Below are 8,227 nucleotides of genomic sequence, written 5' to 3' on the forward strand. Positions count from 1 at the left end.
TGCCGCAGCTGCCCGAGGTGCGGAGCAGCCCTGTGGCTCTTCCCCCCCACCACGATGTTCCTATTTCTCTCTCTGCCACCGATTTGCAGCGTGACTTCGGATAAGTCATTTCTCACTCCCCGTTCCCAGTCCGGCTGCTTTTCTGTGTAACTTGTAAGAAACTTCAAAGCCAGGGCTTTAATCCCTTTAGGATACGCGGCTTTTCCCACTGACAGCTGTCAAACATCCTTTCCAGTTGTCCTGTGATGTGCCAGGAATTCCAGCTGCCTTTGACCAAAGGTTATTAAAACACTTCAACAATTAATACGCAATAAGAGGAAGGAGCCTGAAGCAGGTTAAAGTGAGCTCTTCTCCAAAGGGAGATGTCGCTGCTTCGGGTGCTTTTCCAGCAAAAAATACAGCTTGTGCCTGTAAGTCTGCAGAAACCTTTGATATCCAGACCAGACACTCCTTCCCAGCCAGGCTCCCTCTGCCTCCCAGAGCCTTTGCCTTGGGAAGGCAGGTAAAAAAAGCTGAACTGCAGCTTCCTTGGGCTGCAAGTGTGAGTGTGGCGGGGCTGCCCTTTCGCTCTGTCTGTACAGCACAGAGCACAGCAGAGGCTGCAGAAGTCTCTCTGTAGCACTATTGTCAGAGTAATAACAAGGAAAAGGGAAAAAAAGCGTTTGGCCTGCTGGAGCCTCAGCAGTTGTTTTGCAGTTCGGGGAATACCTCTCTTGGCAGCGTAGCTGGGCAGCCGGCCGGCTCTGCTGGATCCCAGTGCCTCTAAACAACATGACCCAGCGCTGGAGTGTCTTCTTAACAGAGGCAGGCCAGTTTGTTATTATCAGTCATAGCCCACGGGGCTATAGGAAAATTCCTGTTGTCTTTATCTAGTTCTACCAGTTTTCACACAGTAACAAGTTTGGGTTGCAAACAACTGACCCAACTAACAGTCTTCAGGGCAGCCACCTTTGGTTAGATAAACAAACATGACCCACCGCCTCAGCCAGCTTCTCTTGGTGGAAGAACTTCCCTTTTTCTCTGTGTGCTCTGCCCTGAGCTTGTCCTGTGCTCTGTCTCTGGAGCTGACTCCCAGCGTGTGCCTTTAGCTGACACCTGTCAATCCAAACCCAGCTAGGAAAAACCCACAGCGGAGAAGGGACAGGCCAGTTCGGTCTGTGGAGGGAGGGAGCTGGCTGGAGATGTCACAAGGATGTTCTCCAGTTCAACCACACGTGCTGCCTAGGCCCAGGCTTCCTGTGCTGTTCAGCTACAAACATGAGAGGGAAGGAGCCAGAGGAAGGTTTCACAGAGGACAGCTGGGTCCTCCTCAGGAGGGATTTCACACTGGCTCCAAGTCAAGTCCATCTTCCCACCCCAGCAGCCAACACCGAGCACGTGCTGTAGCTCTTCAGCCATGCCTAACTCAGGGGACGACCCTCCCCTTCCGCAACTGGAAACACAGAAGCACATTTCCTCTTGCAGAAAGCCCAGGCGCTGAATCACCCCCAGTGACTACCACAGCAGCAGCAGAAGGTGCTGCCAGCGACACCACCAGTGCAAGGAAGGGCTCAGGGCTGGGCCCACAGCTACCGCAGTGCCGTGACTCCTCACCGAGAGAAACTTATTTTTAAACATGAAAACAGTTTTCAAAATGGACCAGATGCAAAATATCAGGTATCGCTCCCAAGCATTTCCCCCAGTGCTGCAGCCCGATCAAAGCTGCCTCCCTCCCTTCAGGAAGTTATCTGATGGCAGCCAGGGACGCTCCAGCAGAGAGGTGCTTGGGCTCAGACACCTCAGTTGACTCCACTCCTCATTAACCAGCCCTTCGTGAGCCTCTCATATGCCATTTCATATGGAAATGTCACTGGCAGAGGTGTCCCAAGCTGCTCAGAATAAATCACCCTTATCAGCCAGTGAGCTGGATCCCAGCGGCAGAGACCCAGCTCAGCGTCAGGCTCCAGCTGAAGCACAGAGGGTCTTTGGATTCCGGTGTTTGCTCGGTTCACCCAGCTGCAGAGGAGCCCGTTCCCATTTCGATCTAACAGAAATGGGATTTCATTCAGCAAATCCTAAGCAGCAAATAAAAAAGGGAATATTATGAATGAATATCAGTCAGGCCCGGTGGAATACAGTGAATCTGCCCAGGAAGCTTTGAAAGACATCTTTACGTGACAACTCAGTTTCTGTAGCTAATGAGAAGAGCTCGGGCCAGAGATAATTATCTGCGTGCAACATGTGGAACTCATAACGTCTCGGGTTTGCCAGCTTTCATGGTTTCATCATGAATCTGCTGATTCTTGCTGTTGTTACCCGTTTATTTAGTTGCCTTTTTAAAGCCTGACTCCCTGCCATCACATGATCATGTGAAAGTTCTCGACAAAACCCTCTGTCCTTCGTGATCATTGCAAAACGCCTTAAAACACCATCCCTATAGGCTCAGGAATGAAGAGATGGGGAGGAAAATAACTCCCTCGCACAGCCCACAGGGTTAAGCAATTTTAAAGCCAGTCCTCCATCTGCCAGGGACCTGGCTCGTGGTTTCTATGGCAGCCCCGTGCTGGGCAGGACCACGGCTCATGACAGGTCAGGCTGGTCACCATTGCAACCATCAGAGCATTCAGCAGATTTTAATTATTTCTGACTTCTGTTCTCCACCTGACGTTACTCACCTGAATCAGTCATGGGACAGCGGTGCAGGGGATGTTTGGGAATGGCTGGAACTGGCTCACAGCAGCAGTCATCCTGCCTTTCTCTGGCTCAGCACTTTGGCAGGAGCTGCCTTTCCCACAATACCTTGAGAAGACAGCTGTTGGACCTGATTATTTATAGAGAAGAGGAAGAAGAAGTTGGCTCAGCAATCTTGATTTGACTCTAAAATTGTCCCTGGAGTTGGGATTCTGTGCTTAGATCCCAGGTTTGGAGACACCTTCCGCTCCCGAAGCATTCAAATGAAAAGGCAAACGCAGAGGGAGGGAGAAGCAGCGAGGCTGGGCAGGGGCTTGGTGCATCAACTGTGGGAACTGAATCTCATTTCCACCGAGAAAACTGGAAACCCCTGCCAAGGGCTGCGTGAGTCACCCAGCTATCGCCTCCTGGCTGATACCACACAGGGAACGCTGCACAAACTTCTGAACGACCTCAGCTGGGAGAAGCTGCCGGTACCTGGAGCTCTGGTTCTCTTCACAGGCAGGGAGGGATTTCCCTTTGAAAATCTCCTGCAAACAGGCCCAGGGGTGGCCCTGCTTTCTCCCCAAGGGCTGCGGCTTTGTCATGCTAAAGTGCTGCCATCAAAGGGACAGCAGAGCCCCCTTCCCACAATGTGGAGCCCACAGTGTCCCAAGCGAAGCTGGCAGTGCTGAAGCCTCCTGTAAGAATGTTCTGGGCTCGAGAAAGGGGAAGCTTGAACTTTTGGACTTTATCTTCTGGTGCAAGCACAGCTCCAGGGAGCCGCTGCAGGTTGTCACCTTCGTCTGACAGCATGAAGGAGTCAGTAGCTCTGGCTCCCCTTTGGAGCTGCTCACCACCACCACTGCCAGCACAGATAACCTGAGGGACAACTTTATCTGGGGGTCTGGGACCTCCCGAGTCACTGCAGCCCGCCTCGGCTGCACAGTCCTTCCCCAGCCACCCCGCAGCTGCGCAAAGCTGGGATCTGGTGAGGACATGGGTGATCACAGCCAGGGATCAGGTCTTCACCTGCCACTGCCCACGCTCCACAGCCCATCTCCTGCTGACACCTCTGCCAAAGAGCCCACAAGCCGTGAGGAACTGGGGCTCTGCTCTTATCTCTGACTGTCACACAGGAGCAGGCACATGGCAGTTTGAAGAAGCCCCGAAACTCCACCAGCATCGTCTCCTCCAAACATCCTGCCCATGGCTCCGAAGTCTAGGAGAGAACAGAAAACCAGATACCCATCTACTCCACCCTCCGGTAGCTGGCAGAGGGCTTTGCTTCCTAGCTGGCACCTGTCCATCGTATTTGATAGCAAATAAAGGCCCACTCCATCCTGACTCACTCACACTTTTCCTGGCCAGGACATAATCCAACATCTACCATGAAAAATCTTACACCTCAAATGAAACCTAAACTCAAATCGTATCAGTGCATCGCCTTCTCAGGTAACACATCTAAATCAAACCTTAGAAAACCTCCCGAGACTGTTTCTGGATCGCCCAGCATCCAGGTCAGGTGTCTAAACCCACCAGCCAACCCAGCAACCTCTGCAGGGCTGGAACTCCCTTCTCGGGGCAGGTTCTTGGTGGGGGATTAACAGAAAGTTCACTGCAAGGTACCAGTTATCCCATGGAGTGGAAAAACATCAGGTTTTGCAACACGATGCGCCAAGAATGTCTTGGGTGGCAGTTAGCACAAAGGGCTGCTGGCCCTCGGGGGCTTGGGGACTTTCCTTCCTCGTAGAAGATGCCTCCTGCAAGAAGCTCATACCTGTTACAAAACAAACTTGCTTTAGCTTCGTTAAATAAATCAATCAATCTTCTTTTTCTTCAAGGCCTGAGAATCAGCCTCCTCTTTAAGCCGACACTTCTGCTTTTCCCCACAAACACTACGGGGCACCCAAATCCCAGGCACTGGTGGCTCGGGGGGGGCTCTGGAATGCCAAACCCAAGCTACCAGCCAACCTCTGAGCCTGGGGCTGGCAGCAACAGCCCTCGGTGCTGATGCTCAGGGAGGACGTGTGGCCATAGCTGGTCTCGAAGGCGCTGAAACGGAAAGCAGGAGACCAAAGCGCAGCTGCTGCGCAGCCTGAGCACTGCCTCTCTCCACCTTTGTGCCTGTTCCAGTGGAGAGCCTGTTTGGGCAGATGGCGCTGAGCTGGGACTGATGCCACCCCCGGGGCTCTCGTGGGATTTGCAGCCATGACCGGACCGTAAGTAATTTTATGCGAGTCTTAGAAAAATTTGCCTACCCGGAGTGTCTAGTCACCCACGTAAACCACGAGTGGAGATGTGACTTATAGCGATGCATTTTTACCCCGGTTTGAAACGAGATCAAACGAATTATACTGCACCAGCATAAACCGTGTCTCTGCTGGAGCCAGAATTGGTATTTGTGGCCAAACCCCAGGTACGGATGAGTCCTAAAAAGGCACAAAAAGGAAGCTACCATTTCACCTGAACCAGGAGGATTTATAACCTCGACAGCACCACCTTTTCCTGTGAGCTCCTGCAGGAGCTTTGGGATTAACCGCTGCCAGTGAGCTCAGCGCCTGCTGCTCTGGTTTTCAGCATGAAATCAGTTTAGGGTGAACCAGAAAGATTTAATCCAAGTCAGACCCTGGAGCAGCTGGATTCAGAACTCAGTGGAGAGGTGAAGCTGAAGACTGGGTTCAGATGAAGGATGCCAGATGGTCGGAGAAAGCCTTGTTGTAAGAATTGGAACCGATTTTATCCGTTCTTGAATAAACAGTCAGACAAAGAAGTCGTGAGGCTCCTGCCTTGTCTGCCTTCCTCTGCGCTTGAGCTCCTGCGCTGAAGGCACTCAGCGGGTTGGCAGGGATAGGCTTTCTCCTCGTCTCAGGTCGGCGCTGCCTTTGCATCCCAGCTGACGGGGTTCATGGCACAGACCACTCCTTCCCCCCAGCCACGCTCCAGGAGGAGCGGGAGGACTGAACGTGGGGGAGACAGCACTGCCTCAGGAGCTCTGCTCGCACTCAGCCCCTTAACCCCACCACGGGAGGTGATGCTGGGGGGCCCAGCACTGAACCATGAGCGTAGTCAAGTGCCGAACAGGGCAGCGCAGGGCCCTTGTGAGCCTTCCCAAGGCTGTGGATTGTTCTGTTCTTCCTCACAAGGGAAAAATGACCCTCTGCAGAGCCCTGGGGTGCAGCGGGCGTTCTGTGGCAGTGTGTTTGGCGACTCTCCCCCTTGACCCGAGCGTGACTCTTGGCTGACATTTCTCCAGAGCCCCTCCCTGCAGTATCAGATCCCTTCTCCCTGTGATCTCCAGTGTCCTAAAGACCCCAGGCAGCTCCCCCGGCTAACAGGAACCCAGATCGCGTTCTGGCCATTCGCTGCCCAAGGCCAAGCCATAAAGCGAACGATCCAGCCTTGCCCCGAAAGGCAGATGTACTCATTAGAGAAACCTTGGGTGGCAGTTCTGAGTACGATGCTTTTAATAACTGCAGGGATGTTGAGAAGCAAATAAATTACATGATGAAAGTCTCGCAGGCTGCAGAACCCAGATATGTAATGAGCAAGACTGGCACCAAGACTGAAATTTTGCCCCCTGGGCTTGGCATTTTGTCCGATTGCCTTTCCAGATGAGAAGGTATCTGGAGCTTCCGGTCCCGACAGCTACTTGGCAGCAAGGGATTTCTCAACAGCAAGCTGGGGAATCATCCTGGGAAGGCTGGAATTCAATTGCCAGCACTCACTGTCACGCAGGGAAGCACGGCCAGGTTTTCACCAGGAAAGAGCGACCAAGATTTCTCTCCATTCCACATACCCTACGGAAGCTCTAACTGAGCTCGCTGCTGTAGAAGGGTCGCTGGTTGAAGCTCTTCCCTGCCAGTGCGCAGATAAAGAAAAGGCTCTGGCAGCCTCAGGGGTCTGGATTGCTCCCTGCCTGCCTGTGGCCTCTGGTCCCCTCAGGTGCCCCACTCTAATGGTTTATCTTCCAGCCCTCGCATGAGGCTGGGAAAACCCCTCCTCTCTATGCCTCTACCTCGCCACACAGCACAGTGCGGAGGTCCCCATGAAAATCCCCCTCATCTGCACAGTACACTGCACATCTGGGCTTGCCAGTGAAGCCACACACCATGGGTCGCATGAACGAGGCTCTCCTGTTTCCAGCCTAAGGCTGTTCTCCCAGACGTAGAGGCGCTCGCAAGGCCACTACACCTGAACTGCTCAGTGCAGGGTCGTACGAGGAACCCCTACAGAGCCACACACACTTGATAGGGTGGCAGTGGGGACAGGAGGGACACCCACTTTGCTACTTTTGCCAGTCCATGGCATGGAGCAAGTGACACTGAGTCACTTCCTTCCCTCCTGCTCAGTGTGTTACACCTCCCACGCTTCCTTCCATCACACCATGACCTCTTAGTGCCCTACATCGGGGCTACCTGCACCCACCTTCCAGCCGTGCCACCCCACAACAGCCTGCTCCACACTCCTCCCTTGGCTGGGATCTGCAGGTACCCACTGCCTCACCCCAGCACACATCAGCAGCACCCACGGCCTCCAGTGACGCTGGGCTCTTCCCCATAACCCCACCTTGGTGCCTTGACCAATAGCTCTAATAAATCTTGCAAATGAGGGTCCCCAATTACAAGAGGTTTATGGCTCCCTGATAGTTTCCTTAGTCCCACAGGTCATCACAGCTTTCCCCCAGGGTGGACCTCGCTGAAAGCAAACAGACCCCGCTCCAGACATCTCCATCAGCAGAGACTATTGCTGGAAACATCTGCCCATCCCTAGCCCTTAGCTGCCCGAGAAAGGAGGACACCAGTGTCTGTATCATGCCTGCAAGAGCTTCCATCCACGCGCAGGCTGCTGCATGTCCCAAACAAGCCACACACAGTTATTTTCAATGGCAATTAAAGACTAGCTCTTGTTTCGAGGGCTGGACAATGAAATTGCAGGAAGAGCTCTCCTGACCCAGCAACCATTATGTCAATGAATACGCTGGATTGGGAGATGCTGACGCTCATCTCGGCTCCAATTCACTTTTAATTCTCCTGGCCCGAAACCCTGCAGGAATAATATGGGGAGCTTGAAGCTATTGCATGGGATTTGGGAGCAGCACCTGTCTGAGGAATAATCGTCCCAGCAGGAGGAAAGTTTCTTTTGGCTGGTCTCGGAGTATTTACATTTTTGAGCCTGTCTCAGTGTAATAATACTGTCAATCTTGCACAAAACCACTGGGCTCTGTGAGAGGTCTGTCCTGACTCCTGCGTGGCTCCATTATGATTTTTCAAAAGACCTCCCATAAGGGTTAAATGACCTCACATTAGTGCTAATTTGGGGCTAACTTTCCTATTCAGCACATAACAAAGCCGTTGGTGTTTACCCAAGTCCCATGGAGTGACAGGGACCACACACAACCCTGCCCTCAGCCTGGATGCAGACAGAAGCCCACCCCTGCCCCTTCCCAAGTATTGCCACTCTGTAAGAGAGAGAGGGAAAAACAAGATGGAAAATCTTCACCCAGCCTGTGCCCAAAGCACGACAGGCTGGATTAAGCACCTGAGAATCAACCTGAGGCAGCTCCAGGGCTGTCCCC

This window comes from Buceros rhinoceros, unplaced genomic scaffold, assembly GCF_000710305.1.
Source record: "Buceros rhinoceros silvestris isolate BGI_N320 unplaced genomic scaffold, ASM71030v1 scaffold7134, whole genome shotgun sequence".
Lineage (NCBI taxonomy): Eukaryota > Metazoa > Chordata > Aves > Bucerotiformes > Bucerotidae > Buceros > Buceros rhinoceros.